Below are 23,980 nucleotides of genomic sequence, written 5' to 3'. Positions count from 1 at the left end.
GTCAGGATGGCCGAGTGGTCTAAGGTGCCAGACTCAAGGACCTGTCTTTCACTTAGTTGGGTGTTCTGGTCTCCAAATGGAGGCGTGGGTTCAAATCCCACTCCTGACACATCCTCTTGTCTTATATCATCTCTTTTATGTCTAGAGAGGTGACCTCATTTCCCCATTTCTCCTGACATTGTAGGAGCCCTTGCTCCTCCCACATGCTCATGAAAGCATTTCTCTTAGGCTGCATCTACACAGCAGCGTTCCTTGGGCATAACGGCCATTACTCTGCAATAACAATGGGAGCGTCTACACAGCAATTCCATTATTCCGACGTCTGTAACGCACCATCCAGACCAGTGGTCTGAGGAGCCAGGCAAAGACAAAGCAAAGTGCCAGCCACTTCCTGCTCAGCCCAGCGGGGTCTGTGTGTGGCCCCCAGACCTTTCGTTTGCCTTTCCCCAGGTGCAGGGGCCCAGGTTCAGCAACACTCACAGGCCCCACAGGAGGAGGCTGGTTTGCTGCTTCACACCACGTCCCAGCAACGAGCCTCCAGACTCGCCCTATGCTCGGGGAGTCAGGTTTGCCGTGTGCATTGTGTGGGGGCAGGTAACATCAGGCCTGGGCACTGGGATTATTTACCAGTTTCCCTGGGGGCCCTGCTGTTTTCACAGCACAAATATCTTTCCCATCCCCCCTGAGTCGTCCCTTTCCCAAGCGGAGAAGAAGAAGTTCCATGAACTCCTGGGAGCTGCTGTTCCAAAGAAGAGGCATTTCCCGTGGAAAAGATGGCCCAGCCCAATCCCCTACACAGAGCCCCAGAAAATACCAAAGGACACTGGGCACTTGTAAAGCTCCCTCTCGAGCAGCGCTACAGAATGGATCCGGCTGGCCATTGGGCTGACTAACGCCGTCAACAGACGAGTCCCCTTGTGACTTCTCAGCCCAAGTGCAGAGACTGTGGAGTCTCCCGCTCCCAGCCCAGGGACAGAGGGGCAGCGCCCTGAGGAGGCGGGTCCCGAGGCAGCAGAGACTTTTGAAGGGAACGGAGACGTAAGGTCAGAAGGAAGGAGAACAAGTCACCTCTTCCCCGGTGAGATGTGGTGAGAAACTACCAGATCCGGTGCAAGCTGAGCTCCAAGGGCTGGTTCCTCCTCCTGGCGGCTCTTTGCAGGGCCTGTCTTGAGAAGCGCCAAGGAGCCGTGTGTGGCCAGGAGAAAGGGTGCAGAAGGAACGTGGATAAAGGAGCAGGGTGGGGGAGCAGGAACAAAGCAAGCAGGGGGTGCTGGGTGAGAAGAAAGTGAGGGGAATGGGATGGCTGGTGTCTGGGCATGAGGTGGGACATTATGTGGCTTTGTATCCACTTGCCCCAAAGGTGACAGCCACAGTAGTGGCACTTGGAGGGTGGGCCCTGGACTGCGTGGCTGCAATGACCTGGTCTCAGGCAAGGCACCACTGAGAAGTCTTAGGCCCCCCCTCCGCGTCCTCCTATCTCAGCCTAACCTCCTGAGCTGTCTTCCACATGCTCCTGAAAACCAGCACACATGCTGCCAAACCCTGTACCAGGTGGCAGGCCCTGGAACTGCCTTGTGGGCACCCAGGGCAACCGCAATGAGAGAAGACGCTGTGTTTCTGCCTGGCTTTGAACCAGGCATCTGTTGTGTGTTAGGCAAATGTGATAACCCCTAAACCACAGAAACACATATAAAAATGTTTTCTGCTGCTGCACTTAAACTTGAGCAAATATTCGGCTGCTAACCCTTTGGTCAACAGAGATTGCTGCAGGGCAAAGGAATTCTCTGTTGTCTATTTTGTGCTCTCAGGAAGGGACCAAACTGAAGGAGGCCGGGCCCCCACCTGGGGACTCCAACCTAAACCCTGAGACCAAGGGGTTTACAAGCCAGAAAATCAAAGTTTGCTGCATTTCTCCCTCCCACAACCCTGCAGAACCTCAAAGGTGACTCCACAGTCCCAGCGGCTGGGGGAGATGTGCATGTCAGAGCCTCTGCCCACTGAGCTGTAGCCTTCTGTGCCCAGGGAGCCAGACACCCCCAGGGTGGGAAGGCAGGAGGGAAATGGGGAATGAACGAACTTTGTGAGGGAATGGTGTTATCTGGGACCATACAGTAGAACAATTTAGAGCTGGCTAAAGCACTTGACTAATAAACAGCCTTTGCTCACATTTACTTATGCCCTTCTGGGACACAGAAGAGGCCTCCCCTTGCCACCCATGGAACTGCTGGTTCAGGAAAAGGCTGAGTGGAGAAGAAGGAAACCACAAGCCACTTCTTCTCCCCCCCCCCCCAGGTGAGAAGCTCCTCCTGACACCCACAGACCCTGACTCTCCATGGCTGCAGGAGGTGAAGAGGTTGCACCCTCATGGCCCTGACTCACTAAGTCACAAGGATGTGGAGAGCTGGGTTTCCTGTCTCACCAAGTGCAGTCAGAGCCCTGCCTGCCAGCACCAGTCACAGCAGCAGCTCCAGGTTTGTGGTTTCTTTCTTCCCAAGACTCCTCCCCAATCAGCCTTTTCCTGAACCAGCAGTTCCATGGGTGGCCAGGGGAGGCCTCTTCTGTGTCCTAGAAAGGCACCACTGGGACTTGAACCCACGATCTCCTGTTTAGGAGGTAGGTGCTTTTGCCAACTGAACCATAGTACCTTCCTCCAAAGTCTTTTTAAAATGGCTCTTTATGTTTCCACACAACACTTTTGACTCCCAAAGTGCAGCCGTTCCCCATTCCCCACAGCCATCGAGCCCAGGCAGTGTCTGGCCCCCTGGGCACAGAAAGCTACAGCTCAATGGGCAGGGATGCTGTAGCAGGAAGGGCTGCTCGGCAGGGATAGGGTTCACCTGTCAAGGAAGGGAAGAGTATTTGGGTGCAGACTGGCTAACCTAGTGAGGAGGCTTTAAACTAGGTTTGATGGGGGCAGGTGACCAAAGCCCACAGGTAAGTGAACAACATGGACACCTGGGATATGGGCCAGAAATGGGAGAGAGCAGGGGCTGTAACAGCAGAGATAAAGGAGCGTCATGGGACCACTGGGAAGCAAAATCTAATCTGTGTCTTAGGGTGTGTCTAGACTACCTAGTTTTGTCGACAAAAGTGGACTTTTGTCGACAAAACTATACCAGCGTCTACACTACCTCTGAGTTCTGTCGACATAATGTCGACAGAACTCAGCAGTTTTGTCGACGCTGGTATACCTCATTTTACGAGGCATAACGACTTCTGTCGACAGAATTCTGTCGACAGAAGGTGTTATTGCATGTAACGTTGCGTCCAGACTATGGAGTTCTGTCGACAAAGCAGCTTGCTTTGTCGACAGAACTCAATGTGTCTGGACGCTCTTTGTCGACGGAAGTTTTGTCGACAGTATCTGTCGACAAAACTTCCGTCGACAAAACGCGGTAGGCTAGACGTACCCTTAGATGCTGGTATAGACACACAGGACTATGGGTAATAAGCAGGAAGTTGGTATCACAGGGACTTGGTGGGATAATACACTTTATTGGAATATTGGCACAGAAGGGTATAGCTTGCTTGGGAAGGACTGGCAGGAAAAAGGGAGGAGGAGTTTCCTTAGATATGAAACATGCGAACACTTGGCCTGAGGTGGAGATGGACACAGGAGACTTGTCAGGAGTCTCTGGGTGAGATTAAAGGGGTAAAACCCCAGGGTGATGTCACACTAGGTGTCTATTACAGAAACCTCTCCAGGCAGAAGAGGTGCCTGAGGCTTTTTAAACAATTAACAAAATCATCCAAAGTGCAGCTGGTTTCACACACACTCAGCCTCACCCATAGCTGGGAGGCAGTTTGCAGGGAGCTGAAAAGAAACAGAAGAGGGGAAACTGGAGCCTGCAGAACCAAGTCTTGGGATTGCCGTGCTGCAAAGCAGAGAGTCATAGAATCATAGAACTGTAGAGCTGGAAGAGACCTCAGAAGGCCATCAAGTCCAGCCCCCTGCTTTAGAGAGTGGAGATATCAAGTTCAGCACTCTCTGTGGTGCAATGGAAAACATGTTGGACTTTTAAGCTGCAATAGTTAATATGAACCTAGTAAGTCATTTGAAGATTGTGGGTTCAAGTCCCATGAGTGTCATGTTAGCTGCTTTCTCATTTCCAGGGCACCTTTTACAGACCAGGCAATCTTTAGGGTGAAACTGGGGTGGGGTTGAGTTCAGACAGTTCCCAACAGACCCCAGTGAGGGTGAAGGGAAGAGCTGGTTCTTGGGGTTGGGACTGGGGGTTGTTCTGAAATGCTGCAGGTGCCGTTAGACCGTTTTGTCCCTCCCTGTCTCTACTAGTGCTGAGCAACACTCAGGCTATGTCTACACTGCACTGCTCTTCTGGGAAAAGCTATGCAAATTTCAAAACCCAATTTCTGCAGCTTTTTCTTCTACTTTTTTTGGAAGAGGTTTTTCTGACATTTGGCCTGTTACACTGGGCAAGTCACACAAGGGAGGCAGCAGGCAGAGCCAGCCCAATACACCAGCCTCCCAGGGCAGGGGAGGCCAAGCCACAAGCCTCCAGCAGCTGCCTGGCCTGACTCATCTCCCTTCCCGAGGCTGGCACCAAGGAGCATTCTCAGCTAACATCACCCCTCTCTGTCACGTGGGAGTTGGGCTCATCCCAGGCACAGGCTGGTCAGCAGCAGCTTTACTACCTGGGCACCCAGGGGAGCAGCAATAAGAGCAGACCCTGTGTTTCTGCCTGGCTTTAAACCACAGACCTTTTGCGTGTTAGGCAAATGTGATAACCACTACACCACAGAAACACACTTTAGGGCTGATGGAACTTGTCTGACTGTTCTGTTCCTGGCGCTTTCTAACACCCTGTTCTGCAGGGGAGGGGAATGCACCTTGTGAACACTCCACCTCTTGTTCTCAGGGAAGCCACTAACCCGAGCTGCCAGCTCCTCATTTCCTCACCAGCCCCTTGAGATTTGTAGCTCAAAGCTGGAGCTGCTGTGGAAGGAGGTGAAGCTACAGAAGCTAACGGGGGACAATCAGCGGGCGGAGGGTTATTTTTTCTCCCCCCTGGGCTGATGTAGCTAGAACTGAGGAGAAGAAAATCCTCTTCCCTTCTCCTCAGAATATGGAAATTGGAAATTGCAGTTTGTTCTCTATCTGGTTCTACTGGAGCTGGACCCCAGGACTAGACTTTTTCTTTCTAAAACCCTGTTGAAAGCTGAGAGTGAATTGCTTGTGGACTGAGAATGTGAGTTAAAGAAGGGCATCGCCCAGCATGGGGCTTGAATCCATGATCTTGAGATTAAGAGCTTTATGTTGTTTTGCTAACTGAGCTAGCCAGGCTGGCTACGCAAAAGTTTTTCATATCCCATCACAGGGTAGCAGGAGCCAAGCGCTCTCAACTGCCTGACTTGGCTCGTTCTTGCCTCCAGTGGGGGGTTCTGATCTGTGGGGAAGTTTGAGCTCAAATCCCCCTCCTGACACACTCACTTCTTTCCCCACAAGGAATGGCCCCATTTCCATCTCTCCACTGACAGGAGAAGGGGCCGGTTTCAGGATTTCTTGTGCAAAAACCTCCCAGTGCAGACCTAGCCCTGCATAGTTCGAAGGCTGTACCAAGTGGCCAGGAATGACATCCCTTGTTTCAGTATTTTTTCTTCTATAAAATTATCAAGCTATATTTAGCTAAGCTGTTTGTGAGTAACTGGCGGGTACCACAGTAGCACACATCCGCACAAGCCCAAACGACCTCACTAGTGGTGCACATTATGAAACTCACTCCGCCCATGGATGGAAAATCTCAGGGTGTGTCTAGACTACTGAGTTTTGTCGACAAAAGTGGACTTTTGTCGACAAAACTATACCAGCGTCTACACTACCGCTGAGTTCTGTCGACATAACGTCGACAGAACTCAGCAGTTTTGTCGACGCTGGTATACCTCATTTTACGAGGCATAACGCCTTCTGTCGACAGAGTTCTGTCGACAGAAGGTGTTATTGCCTGTAGGGTTGCGTCTAGACTACAGGGTTCTGTTGACAAAGCAGCTTGCTTTGTCGACAGAACTCAATGTGTCTGGACGCTCTTTGTCGACAGAAGTTTTGTCGACAGATACTGTCGACAAAACTTCTGTCGACAAAACCCGGTAGTCTAGACGTACCCTCAGAGGGAACACAGATCCCCACCCATCTTCTTCCCTCCAGTGGCAGCCGCATTCACTTTCAGCCACTGGGACACCCCGGGAAGAGAGGCATGAATGGGGCCAAGTGCAAGTCAGGCTGAGGGGGGCAGGCAAAACTCATCTTGCCTTGCAGGTCCACTGGCATCAGCATCTCTCTTGTATTCTGCTGAGAGAAAAATATGCCTGAGAGAAGCATGGGTCTCAGAAAACTTGCAGCAGTTGCCAAAGTAGCTCAGTTGGGAGAGTGTTAGACTGAAGATCTAAAGGTCCCTGGTTCAATCCCGGGCTTTGGCAGAAGCCTTAGTCAACATGGCTTAGTCTGTTTTGGCATCTCTACATCTCTGGCAGGCCAATATCTGCAGTCAGAGTTCAAAGGCTGTATCAAGAGGCTGGGAATGACATAATAAAGTTGATGATATTTCAGGGTTAGAAATGGGAGAGGGGATTTCATGTCACCTCAGAGATTGTTGACACAGTAGAACAGGGCTCTTGGCTTCAGCTGCTCCCAGCCTTGCGTCTCTGTTTTTAATTCCATGCCCCCAGAAATTAACATTAACAGAGCCTGCCTCGGACTAAATCTGAGGCTTCCCCATACTGAGGACACACTATTTCTATTTTCTTAGACTGGAAGTTATTATGTTGATTTAAGCAATTTCAAAATAGTTTCCAAGTATACACATGCCCTTATAGTCCTGGTCTTCACAACATCCTCTGGCAAGGAGTTCCACAGGTTGACTGTGCGTTGTGTGAAGAAATACTTCCTTTTGTTTGTTTTCAACCTGCTAATATCATGGCGCATCCTTAGTTCTTCTATTATGGGAACAAGAAAAATACCTTTGCTTATTTACAGTCTCAGCAACAGCCATGATTTATAGATATAGGTCCCATGGTGTAAGGAGCAGCACTTGGGCCTGGGAGTCCTGCAAGCCAAGCTCAAATCTCAGTGGGACCTGCTAATGTTTGGCTGCAAAATCCTCCCACTTCCACTGCTTTGCCTTCTTTCCCCTTAGGTTCATGAGAGACAATTTCTTACCTCATGCTGGGGCTACGTCTAGACTGGAATGATTTTCTGGAAATGCTTTTAATGGAAAAGTTTTCTGTTAAAAGCATTTTCGGAAAACAGCGTCTAGATTGGCACGGACGCTTTTCTGCAAAAGCACTTTTTGCGGAAAAGCATCCGTGGCCAATCTAGACGCACTTTTGTGCAAAAAAAGCCCCGATCGCCATTTTCTCAATCTGGGCTTCTTTGCACAAAACAAATCTCAACTGTCTACACTGGCCCTTTTGCGCAAAAGTTTTTCGCAAAAGGGACTTTTGCCCAAACGGGAGCAGCATAGTATTTCCGCAAGAAGCACTGATTTCTTACAGTAGGGAGTCAGTGCTTTTGTGGAAATTCAAGCGGCCAATGTAGAAGGCTGGCAAGTTTTTCTGGAAAAGTGGCTGATTTTCCAGAAAAACTGGCCAATCTAGACACAGCTATTGAGTCTCCCTCTGTGCCTTGTGCTGGGGAGCCTGCCCCCTGCAGGGAGCCTTAGGGCAGCCACTGCTACAGCAGGAATTTGGGCAACAGGTCTCCCCACTGGGGACAATGGAGGGAAGAGAAGAGTTTTCCCTGCTATTGGGGGAAGCCAGCCAGGACGAGGCCCTTTCAGCCACTGGGTCTGTGCAGGTTGGAACCTTCTCCTGCTAGTTCTCTGGCCTGAGTCCTGCAAACACCTGAGCCTTTTACCTGCTTCTGTTTCCCTGTCCCTAGCAGGAGGCAAAATGAGGGCAAGTCAACAAACCAAACAACCCTGTGGCCAGCATGGGGCTTGAACCCATGACCTTGGTGTTATTAGCACCACACGCTAACCAACTGAGCTAGCCGACCAGCAAAAGTGTAACTCACAAGTGGCCCTTTCAAGAAAGGTGCCTCACACAGCTGCAGCTGCCAAGGGCTTTTCTCTGACGGGGCCACTAACAACTCACTGTGATGTGAGCTGGCTAGTCCAGCTGGTCTGAGGTTCAGTCAAGGTGGCTGGCGGCCGGCATGGCGCAGTGAGACCCACGGAAAAGAGGCAGCCGGAATCTCTTGCTGCCAGCACCTCCCCTCCCAGCTTCTTCCCTGTCGGCAGCAGCCGCAGCCCCTTTCGACCACTGGATCAGCGCAGGAAGGGAGGCGGGAATGGAGCCACGCCATTCCGCTCACAGTGCACTACATCATATCCTGCACGTGCAGGCTGCCTGCGCACAGTATCCCAGCCTGCACATGCTAGCAGCCGGCCGCTGAGCACAGGGAGTGGCTCTGGCAGCAGCGAGGGCTTCATGTGCGGTGGCAGCTCACATTTTCCTAGGTCCTCCTGGGAAACAGAAGAGGTTTACCCTGGGCACCCATGGAACTGCTGGATCAGGAAAAGCCAACTGAGCCATGGTGCCCTCCTCAGGGAGTTTGGTGAAACTGTTCTACTCTATGGTCCTAGACAACACCTTTGACTCCCAAAGTGCAGCCATTCTCCATTTCCCTCCAGCCCTGGCGGCATCTGGCTCCTTGGGCACAGAAGGCCACAGCTCAGTGGGCAGAGGCTCTGACATGCACATCTCCCCCAGCCGCTGGGGCTGTAGAATTTACCTTTGAGGTTTGGCATAGTTTGGGGGAGGGAGAAGTGCAGCAAACATTGATCATCTGGCTTGTAAATCCCTTGGTCCTAGGGTTTGGGTTGGAGTCCCCAGGAGGGCACCTGGCCTTCTTCAATTTGCTGGAAGGAGGTGAAGCTACAGAAGCTGACGGGGGACAATCAGCGGGCGGAGGGTTATTTTTTCTCCTCCCTGGGCTGATGTGGCTAGAACTGAGGAGAAGAAAATCCTCTTCCCTTCTCCTCAGAAGATGGAAATTGCAGTTGGTTCTCTCTTTGGTTCTACTAAAGCTGGACGCCAGGACTAGACTTTTTCTTTCTAAAACCCTGGTGAAAATTGAGAGCCAAGTGCTCATAGGCTGAGAATGTGAGTTAAGGAAGGGCACTGCCCAGCATAGGGCTTGAACCCATGCCCCTGAGATTAAGAGCCTCATGCTCTACCAACTGAGCTAGACAGGCTGCCTGTGAGAAGTTTCCTAATATCCCATCACAGCATAACAGGAGCCAAGTGTTCTCCACTGCTTGACTCAAGGCTCTTTCTTGCCCCTAATGGGGGGTTCTGGTCTGTGGAGAGGTTTGAACTCGAACCCCACTCCCAGTACACCCACTTCTTTCCCCACATGGAACGGCCCCATTTCCATCTCTCTAGGGACAGGAGAAGGGCTCTGGCCTGTTCTCTGCAAAATGCTCAGCCTGTTTCATTTTCTGCTGGAACGAGTGGGATCCATGCACCCTGTGTCCTCTTCCCCCCCTTTCCACAGACATAGCAGGCCAGGGGGCTATGAGCCTCAAGAGGCCCCTTCCTACTTGGCCTCCCACAAAGCTGGGGTGAAAAGCTGCTAGACCCCAGCCCTCCTGGGCCAAGCCATGGCAGAGGTAGCAGGATTCACTCCCATCTTCCCCTGCCTGTGCCCTGGTACTGAGGGGCCGGCCCCTTTCCTGCTGCCCCAACTCTTATTCCCACAATGCACTTTGTGCAGGGGCCATTGGTCTTTCTGCCAAGGTGCGTGACTGGAAGGCAGGACTCAGGACCCTTCCTAAAATATACAAATCCCCCGCCCCTCCCAGGGGCCAGGTGAGTGACTTGCCCTGCATATGTGACAGCATCAGACCCCTCCCACCCGTCTGCTCAGTGTGCAGACCAAGCCCAAGGGTAGCACCTGGGTTGTGTGTTACACAAAAGCCTCTTGTTCCCTGCCCAGTTCCCAACACTGGCTGCTGATGCTAACTTCCATGGGGGTGTAGCTCAATGGTAGAGTCTTTGACTGCAGATCAACTGGTCCTTGTCTCAACTCCAAGTGCTCCTTGGAAAAAATTCCTTCTAGTGTAAACATTTTCCTTTCCAGTTCCATCACACTCTGGTTATACTTTGCTTGAGGTTCTTGACATTAATAAGAACCCTTAGGCTGTGTCTACACTGGCCCCTAAAAACAGAACAGCCATGCAAATCAGGTAAGTCAGGATAGGGAAATCCGCAGGGGATTTAAATATCCCCCGCAGATTTAAATAAACATGTCCGCCGCTTTTTTTCCGGCTTGGGGAAAAGCCGGAAAAAAAGCATCTAGACTGGCGCGATCCTCCAGAATAAAGCCCTTTTCCGGAGGATCTCTTATTCCTACCTGTGCAGACACAGCCTTAATGCAGAGCTACTCAACTTTGGGATCCCTGGCAGCTATAATCAATGGCATTTAACCACGATGGACAGGGCAGGTGTCCCTAGCTGGTGTATTCCAGAAGCTGGGAATGGATGACGGGAGGGATCATTTAATAACTGTCTGTGTGAGAATTCCCTCGGGACAATGAAATTGGCTGCTGTTGTGAGACAGGATCCTGGGCTAGTTTGGCAACTGGCATGGCCCCGTCTGGCTGTTCTGATGTTCTGTTTGGTTTCTGTTCTTGTCCCCACTGGCCAATGGAAAATGGAGCCTTGTCCTGAAGGGGACAGAAAGTGGCCTGTGAAAGGTTAGGGTAGTTAAGGAGAGACCCATGTTCATGTGTCCCTGATGGTCTAGTGCAGGGGTCTCCAAACTACGGCCCGCGGGCCGGATGCGGCCCGCGAGGCCCTCTCATCCGGCCCGTGGAGACCTTTTTGTCTACAGAAAAAAAATTACGGAAATTTACGTGTATCCTGCCAAGATCAGCCGCCGCTTACGTGGACGTTATGTTTTTACCGAATTAAAATAGAGGCACGCAGTAGTGCGTTATGTTTTCCAACCGATCATTACATTGCAAAACCTTATATGCTGCTTACTTTTTCTACTTCCGTTCACAGTCAATGAGATGATATAACGCCATCTAGTGGCGGAGTTTTTAAATGGTTTGCTGCTGGTTCAAGACTTGATTATTTTGATCACAGTTTGCCAGTTGCGGTTGACTGTTGCGATGAGGAGGTGTTGGTGTCAATTAGCGTCTGATTTCGAAACATGTTGCACTCTATTTTATTTAGTGATAATTTCCTTCGCGTAATTACTTATCAGTGTGTTTAAAGTATTGGGAATGTCGTTAGTTTAGTAAGAATTTTTCAAATATTCTGAAGAGGAAACATTAAAAGCAACCTTTCAATCTTTGGAACAACATACCTGTGTGAACAAACATTTTCAAGAATGAAATACGTGAAGAACAATTTGAGAACAAACTTGTCCGATGATAATCTCAGGTCACTGTTGATGTTAGGGACAACAAATCTAAAGCCAGAAATGTCTGCTATTTTGGCATCCAGGAAACAATTTCACCATTCACACTAATACAGGTGTTCATGTGTAGTGTATCAATGTGTTATTAAATAATAACTGAATAAAATAATATTAAATAAATAATTAAAAACAACATCCATGTTTTGATTGTTTTTTATTTGGACCTCAAGTGTGTAGTCGGCCCCCGAACTGCTGTTTGATAGTTAATGCGGCCCTCGGGCTGAAAAGTTTGGAGACCCCTGGTCTAGTGGCTAGGATTCAGCACTTTCACTACTAAGGCCTGGGTTTGATTCCTAGTCAGGGAAACCAGCCTCCTCTGTATTAATGAAATCTGCCAAGTCTTTGCCCTTTTCCATCACAGGGAGGGCCAGTGGGCGAAGGGAAGGGAAGGGAAGGGAAGGGAAGGGAGGGGCTGGGGTGCCAGAGGCAGGCTCTGGCTGAGAGACACTCCCAGCAGCCAAACACATTTCTCAGGCAGCCCCTTCCCTGGGCAGGGGGTACAGGGGGTACAGGTCATACCCCTGGGTGAATAAGAGCTTGTGGGGACTGGCCAGGGCTTCAGGCAGGCAGCTCCCATTGGCCACAAACAAGCTGGGAGCAGGGACCAGGCATGAAGCCTTTTCCTCTACAGCTGAGAGACACAAAGGGCCCAGCAGCCCCTTCTCTCAGCTGTGCATGGGGGCAGGGCGAGCAGGGAATCTGCCTGAGGCTTCTTGCTACCATGTTGGGTGGCTTCATGGGCTGGATCCAGCCCACTGGCCTGTATTGCCCAGGCCTGGCTTAGAGGGAACCTTGGCTCTGGCTGTGGGGGAGGGGCGCTGTGGAAAGGCCAGTCTGGCCTTCCTGGGCAGGGCATGACGACATGTGGCCCGGCTGCCAAACATCCCGGACAGAGAATTACAGGCCAGAGAAGCCTTTTGCAACAGCCAAAGTAGCTCAGTGGGGAGAGTGTTAGACTGAAGCTCTAAAGGTCCCTGGTACCATCCCAGGCTTTGGCAGGTGCTAATAGGGGCTAATAACTTGAAGTTGATGGGTTTGCTTAGAGCTGTCATCCCAAGCTGCCCTGCAGGAGGAAAGGGGAGCTGAGCTGCAGCCTGGGACTCTTCCTGCTTTCCCCTGGCCCTGGGCCCCTATCTGGGCAGGTACAAGGGCTACAGTTGGGGGGAAATCAGGTGACGCCACAAGAAACACTCCCTGTTGGCCTGGCTGGAACATGGCACCACATGAGCATGTTGTTAACACCCATGTGCCCCCTCCCTGGCCTCAGGACCACTAGAGATGTCCAGCAGCTCTGCCCTTGCACCCTGGGGCTGTCTGTCTGGGCCATGCACTCAGACACACTGGCCCCTCCCTTTCTAGGACAGGGCTCCTGTTGTTCGTTGCTTTACTCAGCCTGGGAGTTGGGCTTATCCCCAAGCAGCAGGGGCTGTGTTTACCTGGGGAGCCACAAATAGCAGCAGAACCCCCTGTTCCCACTTTTTGCTTGGCTTTGAACCAGGAGCCTTTTGCACAGTAAGCAAACACGATAACCACTACCCCACAGAAACATTCTTGTCAGTTTTTTTCAGTACATAAACTTGGACAAATATTCTGTTACTAATTCTTTGCCCAAGGCAGAGCAAGAGCAGGGAACAAGACCCCCCCCCCCCAATACTTCTCTAGACCCTTTGCTCCCAACACGGGGGGGGGGGGGAGGGGGCTGTGCACCTCGGGAAGAGTGACTCACATCATATCCCCAACATTTCTGCCCTTCATGGATGGACCTTTGGGGGCAGGCCCAGACGCTCCATCCTCTCACTCAGCTCCTATCACACACTAGAGCAGGGCAGCACCATGGGGTAGGGCTGAGCCATGGGGTGCTGGGCAAGGGGCAGAGGCTGCAGGAGCTGAGAGTTTCCCTAGAGCTCAGGGACCCATAATGAGGCACCATGCCCCGTGTCTCTCTCGGAAAGGCGCAGAAAGGGATTGACTGGGGATGGAGAGAGTAGCTCGGGGTTGTGCAACTTGTTGTCTGCTTAGGGGTGTGGTCAAAACACAGACCTCACTGTGAACAGGATTTGAACCTGCACAGGGAAACCCTATTGGATTTCAAGTCCAACGCCTTAACCACTCGGCCATCACAGCTATGAAGTGAGTAGTGCCCCAGGGCCAGGGAAACTGGTAACTAATCCCAGTGCCCAGACCTGACATCACCTCCCCCACCGAATTCACACAGCAAACCTGGCTCCCCGAGAACAGGGGGAGCCTGGGGGCTCATTGCTGGGCCATGGAGTGACGCATCAAACCAGCCCCCTCCTGTGGGCCTGTGAGTGTTGCTGTCCCTGCTGTACAGACAGGGCCATAGATTCACTGGTCTCATTAGCATCCCTTTTCCAGAAAAGGGTGCCAACGTAGGCACAGCCAGCCTGTGTGTGTGTGAGTGCAGGAGTGACATATATATATATATCATATGCATATCATAAGTATTGATTATTCTATGTGTGTTCAGTAAATGTGGCGTGTTGCCTTATCCCTCTGAAAAAGATCCTTAGTACTTCTTTTAAGTCCAACACTTGCTGCCTGTCTACACTGGTGTGGAGTTCTTGCGCAAGGACACTGACGTTCTAATGTGTGAAATCAGTGCTTCTTGCGCAAGAACTATGATGCTCCCACTCAGAAATAAGCCCTTTTGTGCAACTGTTCTTGCGCAAGAGGCCAGTGTAGACAGGCAACATGAATTTCTTGTGCAAGAAAGCCCTGTTGTTAAAATGGCCATCAGAGCTTTCTTGCACAAGAGAGTGTCTACACTGGCATGGGTGCTCTTGTGCAAAAACACACATCTCTTGCGCAAAGGTACATGCCAGTGTAGATGCTCTTGTCTGGAAGAGTTTGTGCAGAAGAACTCTTCCGCAAAAGCGGTCTTGCGGAAAATCATGCCAGTGTAGACGTAGCCACAGGGGAGAGAACGCTCATGCAGTGTAGATGCTCTGCAAGTTTTGGGGCAAGAACAGGTGTTCTTGTTCAAAAAGCCTGCAGTGTAGACATGGCCTTGGAGCATCTGCACTATGGCTGTGTCTAGACTGGCCACTTATTCCGGAAATCAGCCGCTTTTCCGGAAAAACTTGCCAGCTCCAACTGTCTACACTGGCCGCTTGAATTTCCGCAAAAGCACTGACTTCCTACTGTAAGAAATCAGTGCTTTTTGCGGAAATACTATGATGCTCCCGTTTGGGCAAAAGTCCCTTTTCCGCAAAACTTTTGTGCAAAAGGGCCAGTGTAGACAGATGAGATTTATTTTCTGCAAAAAAGCCCCAATCGCGAAAATGGCGATCGGGGCTTTTTTGCGCAAAAGCGCGTCTAGATTGGCCAGGGACGCTTTTCTGCAAAAAGTGCTTTTGCGCAAAAGCGTCCATGCCAATCTAGATGCTCTGTTCCAAAAATGGTTTTAATGGAAACCTTTTCCATTAAAAGCATTTCCGGAAAATCATGCCAGTCTAGACACAGCTTATGAGCGTGTTTTTGCACAAGTAAATTTACAGCTCATCAGAAGAGAGGGCTTTTTGTGCAAGAGTTATTCCTCTTTCTATGAGGAATAAGCCTTTTTGCACAAGAGCTCTGACTTTTTCCAGGAAAACGACCAAGTATTGCTCTGTCATCACTGAAAGATGTTATGGCAGCTGTGACCCAACAGGTTACTTAGAGTTCCCTTCCCAGCCTCTCCCTCCCCAGCTGCAGGAAGCTCTGTGGCGCACTCAGCACTAGCCCAGCTAGTTGTTGAAGGAGACAACCCAGAACTGGCTCCAGCCCCCACTCAGTAACCTGGGGAAATGACCCACCAGGCCTGGGCACCTCGGAGAGGCAACAATTCCTCACTGGCCAGAGCAGAGCCTCCCTCTCACACAGTCATGGAGCCTTCTCCCCTGCTCCTGCCTCCCCCTTCACTCAGCTCTCACTGCTCGGTGCTGCCAGGGAGGGGCCTCACTGCTCGTCAGTGTTCCCGCTCCAGGAGCAGGGTGAGTTTCGTCTTGTGAACCAATATTGAGTTTGTGGGCGCTTGTTTGGGGGTGGGCCCCCACAGCGTCTGCCAGTTACTAACAAATATCTTAGCTACATGTTATGGGAGAAAGACAGTACCCCAAGGGATAATTAACACCTGGCTGCAGCTAGTATCTGTCTCCCCCAGGGTCTCTGTCTCCCCCAGGGCCGCTAGGGAACAGATGAGGGACAAGGCGTGAAGCAGATCCAAGGGGCTGGCTAAACCCAGTGTGAGAAGCACATGGAAAAAGACCCAAAAGCAGGTGAGAGAACAGCATGAAAACATCAGGATCAGGACCATAGTAGCACATGTAAAACCAGGAACTCAAGAAAAGCCAGAACAGGACGATAAAGTGAAATCCCTGCTCCTTTCAACTTCAAAACTAACTTAGAACTTTTTGACAGTAGCCAAGCACTCAGCCTGTGCTCTCTTCCTCCAGCTTCCCAACAGGAAAAAAGGAACAATCACCAACAGCAATTACATTAAAACAACACTATCTGCTTGCTTCATGCTCAGAAGAGAACATTGTGATTCATTCTCATAGCTAGTAAGACCAACCACTTTCAAGTACATTTTTCTAGCTACCAACTTTAAAAACAATCTCTGAAAGTACAGTCTTAGTAGGTCCCTGCTCACTACACACCCACACTCATGTGCATTCACTTTCTCCTCATGAGGAATGTTTTCACACAACACTTAGAAAATTAAAGAACAGAAATAATCCCAGCAAAATGCTTGTCCCATTCAAACACACTCTACCAGGTTTAGAAATCTGCATATTAGAATATGCTCTGTGTCCCTGTTTACAGAAACACGCCTCCTAATTAGCATGTGGAGCACCTGGCAGCCAATCAAAATCTCCTGCTGTTTCTTCCTGAAACTGCAGATCCTGGGGCTCCTCTAAGCCAGTGGTAACAAACTGCCAGTCTGCAGACCAGCAAGGGGCCAGGAACCCCTGCCTGCCGGGCAGAGGTGGAAAATAACTAAGTAGAAATACTTGCTCACACTACTCAAGACCTTTTTCAGTTGTTTGTACTTTACTCAAGTAATTTATTTTTGTCACACTTTGATTTTTATTCAAGTTATTTTATTTTTTTAGACAATATTGTACTTTTTACTCCACTCCCATTTCCAGAGGCTCTGGGTTGCTCACGACTTGCATCGTTCTGATTTGCTAAAGCCCAGCTGCATGTGCAAGCACCAGTCATCCAAGAAATAGCCAATCCACAAGCACAATGACCCTGCCAAGGAAGAAGCCTTTTAATAGCTGCTCCAACACCTTGTTATTCAAACCCAGTATCCCTGCAGGCCCTGCCAGCCTGAGACCTGAGCGAGCAGGGCAGCTGCCCAGGGCTCCGTGCTGAGGGGGTGATATGAGCAGTCTCATGTGACCTTACCTGGGGCCAGGCAGCAAAACAGAAGGGAACCCAGCAGCCGGGGTCAGGGGGGATAGAGGCACTTACTTGTGTCGGGTGAATCCTCTGCTCTTGGGAGTAGCAGGAGGATGGGTGGGTTCCTGGGGCGGGGACTCCCCATTCTCCCTGGGACAGAGGCCCCTATCGAAGCCCTGTGGGGGGGGGGGGGGCAGGCTGTGCTGGAAGACGCTGGGGGTGGGCGGCTGAGGGGGGTGGGGATTGAAGAAGCGTCTGTGTGGGCACTTGGGCAGCCAGCTCGCCAGTGAGCAGCAGAGCACACGGGCCTGTCGCCCCCCAGCCGAGCCCCCCAGCTGCTCTCCCAGGGCTGTGGCTGACCAGCCTGCACTGCTGCCAGCCCGGGCTCAGCTCTGCCATGACCTGCCCAGCTGCCTCCCTGCCAGGGACTGCAGACGTGTCTGCTGGAGTAGAGAGGAGGGACGTGTCTGCCCAGCCATTGTGAGGGGTGAGCCTTTGGGACAGAGAATTTCTGTCCCATCTCCTTGTTTCTTGTCTGGCCCCAGTGGCCTAATGGACAAGGCACTAGCCTCTGGAGCCAGGGGGTGAGGGTTCAAGTCCCACCTGGGGTATAGAACTGTGACCTTCTGAGGGTTGATTGGTACCTTTGGCTTGCTTTTTTCCCCATGAGAAATGGTTCCCCAAGAAATGCCACATCCCATAGGACAGCAGCTGTCTAGTCCCACCAACTCCAGGAGTGACTCAGACAGAGCGAGGGGGCTGGAGCAGAGCAGGGTCTGTCTGGTGACAGGGCAGACGCTCAGTAGGTGCAAGGGGGGAGCTACTTTGGCCTGGCCCTTTTACAAAGCCCTTGAGCATGGGACTGGCATTGGGGGAAAGTTCCCTCAGCGATGGGATGAGGGGGCTGTGCTGGGCTAGGAAGGCGCCGTTCTCCCTGCTCTTGCCCCCAGAAGACATGGCTGCCAGGCCTAGGTGCAGGCAGACTGGCAGTTGCTGCAGCAGCACAGGGGCAGGAGGCCCCACTGATGTGGGGGGAGGCAGCCCCAGCAGCAGGCACAAGGTGGGCCAGCATATGGAGGGAGGTGTTGGACTGCATTTCCCTGCTGACATGGAGCTGAGTTGCCAGGTGTCCAGTTTTGAACTAGACAGTCCAGTATTTGAGCTTTCTGTTCAGGAAACAATCTGAGAAAATAGAAATAGAAATGTCCGGTATTTTCTAAATAATAACAATAATGTCAATTGTGGTGTCATGTCAAGTGTGTCTGGTATTTTTGTAGAAACCATCTGGCAGCCCTACATGGAGCCCAGGTGACAGGACACCTCCTAGTACTCACTGCTGCTAGCAACACCCTCACACCACTCCTCACTGCTCTTTTCTAACAGGTGTAAGTCCTCTTGCGCAAGAGGGCAGTGTGGATGCGGGACAAGGGTTTCTTGCCCTATAGCTAAAATGGCCATCCGAGCTTTCTTGCACAGGAGAGCATCCACACTGCCATGGATACTCTTGCACATGGCAAGATGCCGCCAAACATAGCCAAAGGGACCTTCAGAAACAAAGTCCAGTCCTCTGCCCTCATAGCAGGGCAAATCACCATCCAGATGAATGTCTGTACAAAACAGGAAGCTATCAGGAGTGGGGTTTGAACCCACACAGACAAACGTCTATTGGACCTTAAATCCAACGCCTTAACCACTCGGCCATTCTGGTGACAGAAGAAAGGCTAGATGTGTGCAAGTTCTCTTTCCAAATAGTCCAGGGACTCGCTCTCAGAGCATCTTCCTGGCCCATCCCTGTTGCATAAATTGCTGGTTTCGTCCCCTTGGAGGCTAGTCTGATTTACCCCAAGAAGAGAGTCACACTTTCAGGCTGGGTCCAACTCAAGTTTATTGGTTGCAACCAAGGTACGGCTAAGGAACTCAATGTTCAAATCAGAGCCGACGACCAACATCTCATAGGCAGGGGTTTTTATAGGGTTCACATCTTTCCTGGTTTAGGTGCCTTAACATGATAGGTTACTTCATCTTTGACATTTAGCATTCCTATAGGTCAGGTTAATTTTCCAAATGAGGTTAAATACAGTGCCTACTTGCTGACTTTGCAGTTACAGCTGTGTTATATTCATTCACTTTTGCTGAACAATGGGCAAGCCATACTTCCCTTTTCCCTTTCCTGCTTGAGCCGGTCACAAGTTTAAAGGATATGGAATCTATCCATATCTCTACTTAACAGAAGACTGGTTTCACTTCCCCTCGTCTCCTTATTATAAGTTATTACCTGTGACAGGCCTTGACCTTTGTCATGTCTTACTCCTATACAAATAGCAAATATATCTAAGCATTAGCAATGTATGTATATTGTACGTGCCCCTCATAGGGGAATCAATGGCTCCGGGGGATTTGACTTCCCTTTTACACATCAATTCCCCCCTCAAGAGGCTTTCTCTTTCTTATACCTCATCAGTTTCTTCTTTGGCTAATCTTTGGTAATGTACAAGCATTTCACGGTTGACAGTAGTCAATACAGTGCGACATATAGAGGCAATTATACAAGGTATAAAACAGAGCATTAAGCATAATATAATCACAACAAAACAAGACTAAACAGGAATGTGTACCAACATAGCACAACAAGAGTTTTCCTCTTTTTCTTTGAAACAGTCGTGGTTCAGCATCATGCAGGGGAGAGGTTACTAGCACATCACCCTGTAATATTTCGATTCTTCTGGTGTCCAACAGGTGGGAAAGCAGGACCAGAAGAGAGAGGCTTATCAGCAGTCGGGGTAGGATCATTTTGCAATGGGAAGCATTGGCTAACAGTCAGTTCTTGGCATTTCACAGCGCTGATGGACATAAGAGTCTTTATTCTCTGAGCCAAAAGCCAGCTAGCTCTTTTGGAACCAAGGTTATTTCCTAGGAATAAAGCAAACCGTAAAAACAATCCCACGTGGTTGCTTGATACCGGCCTTATCAAAGTGAGGCCTTTTTGGCATGTGGTTGCCAGGGGAACCAGGGTCGCAGTTACTGCTGTAGCATACGATTCTCAGGCTGACTTAATGATTTGAGTTTGTCAGTCCTTAGCAAGATACCATGGACTGCCTCAGTTTACTCCTATAGTTCTTTTCTCTTGACTTTGGGGTTCTTCTTAATCTACTAGGTTAAATACAACAATTTAAGGGATTTTAATTTACTCTGGAAGTGCTGGTACAGCACTATCATTATTATAAATGTTAAAATCTAAACTCTCTACATAATTTGGAAAACACTATTCAAATCCATCCCCAAGATATTTCGTCGCCTTACTGGCACTGCCCATGATTATAGGTTTGACCTCTACTGCCTGGTTGAGTGCTGCAGAGATAGGTGTTTGGCATGGTCCACGGTGTTTCCCTATCTGTGTGTACCTCAGACGGCCAGCCCCGATATATCTTTGGGCACTGGCCACCAACTTCTTGATCTTTGCCTGCAGGGCCAGTAAACCCTCCTCTTGGTACTTACTTCCGCCGTGCCACTCAGCATCTCATGTGTAGTTATCTCCACTACCAAAGTGCGATATGTCCACATTCTATTGACGGTTAGGCCGCTTGATGAGGGACCGTTATGCACACAGACGGATATACAGAGGGGCAGGATGGAGTAATCTGTCTGGGTAGTCAAACACCAGTAGGTACCGTTCATTTGGACCAGCTCGATGTTCATTTGTTTTTCTATGACAACCACATCAAGCCTAGGCAGATTCGTCATGATGTTAAATGGGCAGGTACATAAAATTTCCTTATCAAAGTGGGTACAACAATCCCTGGGTATAGGGAGGCTCCCACACCTTCAGAATAAGCAATGCCTTCTAGTCTATCTATATGCCCTTGCTTTGGTACAAGCAGGGAGGTTACCATTCTGATCTGATCTGAGTGAGGAATCCTCAGAGGGACCAAAAACAAATGGTTGTACTATGCCCTGTCCAGGTGGGCCTTTGGGTCCTCATGGATTCTCTCTTTCCCTACTCCCATGGGTAGGCACAGGGGAGATTGGGGACTCACCACCATAAGAACTAAGTGGTAGTGGCTAAAGCTTACCTTATTCTTCAATACTGGCCTTCTAATTTCTTTATTTTACTTCCAATCCAATTAGCTTCTGGTCCAAACATCAGGTTAGGTCTACAGAGCTGGACAGATCCTTCAAACTATTTAGGATCAATTGATTAGCTTGGCTGGTGTGTAGGCCTTTACGGGCACTGGATATTACTGCATTTACAAGTCTGGATTCTCATACAATTTCTGGGCTATGACATAAGTGTTGCTGATAGGGTTACCAGGCTCAAACCAATCTGCGATGGTATCTGCTAAGCCCCGTCGTTGCCTAATCAGGCATTTGCCAATTTGATTAACCAGTCTAGCACACAGCTGGTCTGTACCAGTGTGGAACATCATCAAGGTAAGGATCAGTGACAGTTGTCCTTGTTCTGGAACAGGGGCCTGTTCAGGGCATGGTGCACAACTGGGAGGCTCCATTTTGTCCTTAAAGTCCTGGTTGATGATATCCAAATGAGGGCAAGTTAGCAATGGCCATTAAAACAAAACTAATCTGGTGGGAAGGAGCTAGTCCTGCCTCCCATCCTTCTGTTCACGTGATGTACTCCTTGCTTCCTTCCAGTTCTTTTTGTTCACCTGTGGAGACATTGTTAACATTCTCCTAGCCTAAACAATTTTCTATTCACAACATTTGCAATACGTATTACAATTAAGACACACAAGACAAACTTGGACAGAACACAAACACATGTCATGACACAGAACCATGGCATTTTGTTGTTGTTTTTCTTCAACTGGCACCAGCGCTTTCTGATGATCTGAAAGACAAGAAAACATTTCTCCCCCCCCATCGGGGTGGCCTATTATAACTTAAAATACTGCCTAAGATCTGCTAGGGGAACAGGTTACAGCTAGTTCCTTACCATTTTCATGTGCGAGTGAGCTGCAACTTTCTGAGAACAAGAGCGCTTCATCGGTACTCGTGACCTTCCACTCCCTTGAATTACCTTAGAGTTGCTAGCCCTCCCCAACAGTGGCATGGTTCAGTTTCCCTCTCGTATTGCAGACCGGGCCCTTTTTTTCCTCTTATGATCTGTCTTGATCCTGCTAAATGACTTTTCTTAATTACACAGATTTGTCTAGCATTAATTTGGTAAGGAGAGTGGGCTTTCTAGTTAGCCCCCACACTTCCTAATTCTTTTCAGTATATGATTTTCATAACATCCAGGCTGCAACAGTTGAGTTATGCTGCTGGCTCTGGGGTGAATCACTTGCTCATGTTCTGTAAGGAGATTTATGTTGCAGAATGTGTCTCCTTGTTAGGGCAGATTTAGTTTTTAGTGATTACATCTTCACATTCAATTTCTACTGGTTGACATCTGGGTGGCTTTTAAGTTACCTTCCCCCACGCCCTCAAGCCAATTATAACGGCGTGTGAGGGAAAGGTTTTAACTGTTTGTTATGTTTTTTCCTCTGGATGGCCCCCACTCATATGTTGTGAAACATCTTTGGGTTGCCTGCGTTTCTAGCCGTAGAGGCTGTCGTTATCTATTTGCTAAGAAGGGCTTGAGAATTTCCTGAAGTTGCTTGGATTCGATCCTTGCTCAAAGCCCGCATACCCTTTTCAATCTCATAGCTTAGGAAGGTGCATATTTGGGCCTTCTCTTGTGAAACTTTATATCCCTTCTTCCTTAGGGCATTTAACAGGGGCTCCGTTGCCCTTTTTCCCTTTTGCATATCAGGACTGGTAATCAACAAATCATCAATATACTGGAGGAGAGCTACCTCAGGGTGCTGCCCCCTCCAGTCTTCTAAGTCTTTTTGCAATGTCGTCCCAAAAATATGGGGGGATGACACAAAACCCTGGGGCAACACAGTCCACAACAGCTGGGTTTTGTGATGGGTGTCCGGGTCTTCCCATTCAAAAGCAAATAATTTCCAACTATTTTTGTGTAAAGGTATAGAAAAGAAAGCATCTTTCAAGTCTAATACCATAAACACTGTTGTGTCTGCTGGAATTTGTGTTAAGATAGTGTGTGGGTTGGGGACCATAGGATGGTCTACAAGAACTTTCTTATTTATTGCCCGTAAGTCTTGCACGAGTCTATAAGAGACGCTATCCGGTTTTGGCATCCCTAAAATAGGGGTGTTGAAGGGAGAGGAACTTTCTACTACCTAGCCATATCTTTTGAATTGTTCGATTAATGGCTTTAAGCCTATCCAGGTGGCTCTTTTTTCTCTCTCAGGGGATATGGCTTTACACCCACAGAGCCTTCTCCTTCAATGAGAGGAATTCTTACTGGAGTCACAAACTTTGCTCGGGCAGGGGTCTCATCTGCCCATACACATGGATTGACTCCTTCTAAGACTTCAGTCCCTTTTGTCTCTAACAGCATCTCAGCTGCACAGAGAGCCATCTGGTAATTTGAGCCCTGTTTCACCGGCAGCTGCACTACATTCTGATCACTACGGAAGAAAATTTTAGCTTGCAGCTTAATTAGCATATCTCGCTAGCAGGGCAACAGGGCATGCAGATGAAACAACAAAGGCATGCTCTAACATAATTTTTTTCTAATCTTCATGAGGAGGGGTCTACATACGGGTAGCCTGCTTCTCTTTCCCTCAATTCCTTCTATCGTCACATGCTTTCCACTTTCTTTAGCTGAAGGGGGTTTTATGGGGATCATAGAGAACGTGGCTCCAATATCCACCAGAGCCTCATAGTCCCAGCCACCCACCCTTATTTTTACCATGGGATCCTTTCGAGCTTTAGCTCGTAGGGTGGTGGCCTTAGATCCCGGTCCCTTTCAACTAGATTCTTCTCCGGAGGATTCTGCCCGCATCTGGCGGTTCTCCGGTTGTCTTTTCTTCCCCTTTGCCTTCTATTTTTGGGCAGTCTCTCTTCCAATGTCCTTTTTCCCGTCAGTGCACACATCCATCAACTGCTACCCGTCCCTTTCCTTTCTGAGGGGGCCCCTTATGGTCCGGCCTCTGGTTGCTGGAGAGTGCTGCAGCCAGCACTGCCATCTGCTTCTGCGCTCTCTTATCTTCCCTCCTCTATTACTTCTCTAAGGGGGTACTGATGGTATGATGATCCCGGATCTGA

The 23,980-nt window shown here is 49.6% G+C and overlaps 6 non-coding genes across 6 annotated transcripts; 3 read left to right on the top strand and 3 right to left on the bottom strand.

The window, feature by feature from the left end:
- On the top strand, window positions 1-109 carry TRNAL-CAA (transfer RNA leucine (anticodon CAA)). The gene is made up of 2 exons: window positions 1-38; window positions 64-109. It is a non-coding gene; the product is annotated as a tRNA-Leu (tRNA).
- Window positions 110-6,359: 6,250 nt separating this feature from the next.
- Window positions 6,360-6,432, top strand: TRNAF-GAA (transfer RNA phenylalanine (anticodon GAA)). Its single transcript has one exon. It is a non-coding gene; the product is annotated as a tRNA-Phe (tRNA).
- A 7,053-nt stretch (window positions 6,433-13,485) lies between these two features.
- TRNAS-UGA (transfer RNA serine (anticodon UGA)) lies at window positions 13,486-13,567 on the bottom strand. Its single transcript has one exon. It is a non-coding gene; the product is annotated as a tRNA-Ser (tRNA).
- Window positions 13,568-15,869: 2,302 nt separating this feature from the next.
- On the bottom strand, window positions 15,870-16,077 carry LOC112544587 (small nucleolar RNA U3). The gene has a single exon (XR_003087932.2). It is a non-coding gene; the product is annotated as a small nucleolar RNA U3 (small nucleolar RNA).
- Window positions 16,078-17,387: 1,310 nt separating this feature from the next.
- On the top strand, window positions 17,388-17,460 carry TRNAQ-CUG (transfer RNA glutamine (anticodon CUG)). The gene has a single exon. It is a non-coding gene; the product is annotated as a tRNA-Gln (tRNA).
- Window positions 17,461-18,474: 1,014 nt separating this feature from the next.
- On the bottom strand, window positions 18,475-18,557 carry TRNAL-UAA (transfer RNA leucine (anticodon UAA)). The gene has a single exon. It is a non-coding gene; the product is annotated as a tRNA-Leu (tRNA).
- Window positions 18,558-23,980: the final 5,423 nt, after the last annotated feature.

This window comes from Pelodiscus sinensis, chromosome 19 (assembly GCF_052426305.1).
Source record: "Pelodiscus sinensis isolate ZL-2025 chromosome 19, ASM5242630v1, whole genome shotgun sequence".
NCBI classification, from domain to species: domain Eukaryota; kingdom Metazoa; phylum Chordata; order Testudines; family Trionychidae; genus Pelodiscus; species Pelodiscus sinensis.
The sequence above is the reverse complement of the archived record's forward strand: the minus strand, read 5'-3'. Positions and strand labels throughout refer to the sequence as shown.